This window comes from Vigna radiata, chromosome 6, assembly GCF_000741045.1.
Source record: "Vigna radiata var. radiata cultivar VC1973A chromosome 6, Vradiata_ver6, whole genome shotgun sequence".
In the NCBI taxonomy this organism is placed as follows: Eukaryota; Viridiplantae; Streptophyta; class Magnoliopsida; order Fabales; family Fabaceae; genus Vigna; species Vigna radiata.
The window spans coordinates 20647885-20649346 of record NC_028356.1 but is presented as its reverse complement, the minus strand read 5'-3'; positions in this window follow the sequence as shown (position 1 = coordinate 20649346).

Sequence of the window (1462 nt, the reverse complement as noted above, 5' to 3'; positions counted from 1 at the left end):
GAAAAACAAACTCAAAAGTATACTGAATACAACAACAAAGGGAGAAAACAAGTAATCTTTAACGAAGGAGACTTAGTTTGGCTTCACTTGAGAAAGGATAGATTTCCTTCTCAACGTAAATCCAAATTAAGCCCTAGAGGTGATGGTCCTTTCAAAGTTATCAAAAAGATCAATGATAATGCATATCAGTTAGATCTTCCTGAAAGTTATGGCGTCAGTCCTACTTTTAACATTTGTGACTTAATTCCTTTCACAGGAGATGCCCAACAGGATGTCCAAGATCTGAGGACAAATCTTTTTCAAGAGGGAGGGACTGATGGAGGACCATCCAAGATCAACATAGGACCTTTAACAAGAGCCATGTCCAAGAGAATCCAAGAGGAAGATGGAGCACTCACTACCTTACTCTTATGGAGTATTAATTACTAAATCCTCTCTTTCTTTGTAAAATGACTTTACCTTACTTTTGTAGGACATTAATAAAGAAGAGGAACCAAGTCTATGCAACTCAAGGAAGGTGCCACGTAAGCAAAGGACAAAGGAAAACAAAGTTGAAAGGAACACCGCTGGCGCCCAGCGCCCTCTTCATGCCGCCCAGCGCCAACAACATCAGATTCATCTTCTTCATCGAGTTGTTGAGCTGGCAACTGTAGCTTGCACCCTAAGCTTCCCAAGCTGTGTAGCTTCCCCAGCACGCCTCTTTTACACCTTTAGTAGCTTGCTAGGCACGTTTTGGAGTCCTCTCTTCATCTATAAAAGGGAGACTCGTACCATTGTAAAGGCAACTTTGAATTGATAATGAACTGCTGTTGAGATTTCTCCAGATATTCTTTTCAGAGTTCAAACACTTTGTGCCTATTCTGCACATTCTCCTCTAGCTTCCTTCCCTTTTGGAAGGCTTTCGGAGCTTGAGATTCATTGATTCACCTACACACCTTCATTGAGACATCCATCAAACACTTACCGTGCCTCATCTTCATCCATTTATCTGCTGCTTTCTCTGGTTTTGGAAGTGTTCGTGATTGAATGACAACGATGCTTCCATCAATGGTTATCAAGTTTGTGGTAAAAAGTGTGAATAAGGGAAGCTTAGTATCGGTGTTCATCTTGATATTCTAATGTTCACTGAGTCTCAAGTAGAGAATGGTGATGCATGTGGTGAGAATAGCAGGTTGCCCCAGCCTAGGCGATATGTATTACCTTTACCTAAGGTGAAGAATAATGGGCTAACCTCGTGTGGCAGCTAAGGGGATTTCCATGCTATGGTAATGATAAGGTTTTCAGGTTACCGCCCACGAGTGCACGCACAACCATAGCACATATTCATACTTGTCTGGACAGTCAGAGTATCGTGGTCGGTCATAACATGTTTATGTGATAACTGTATGTGTATGAAATATTATATGTTTGTTTAAAATTGTATGTTTACATGATTAATTAAATTACATTAGCTTACCCTTAT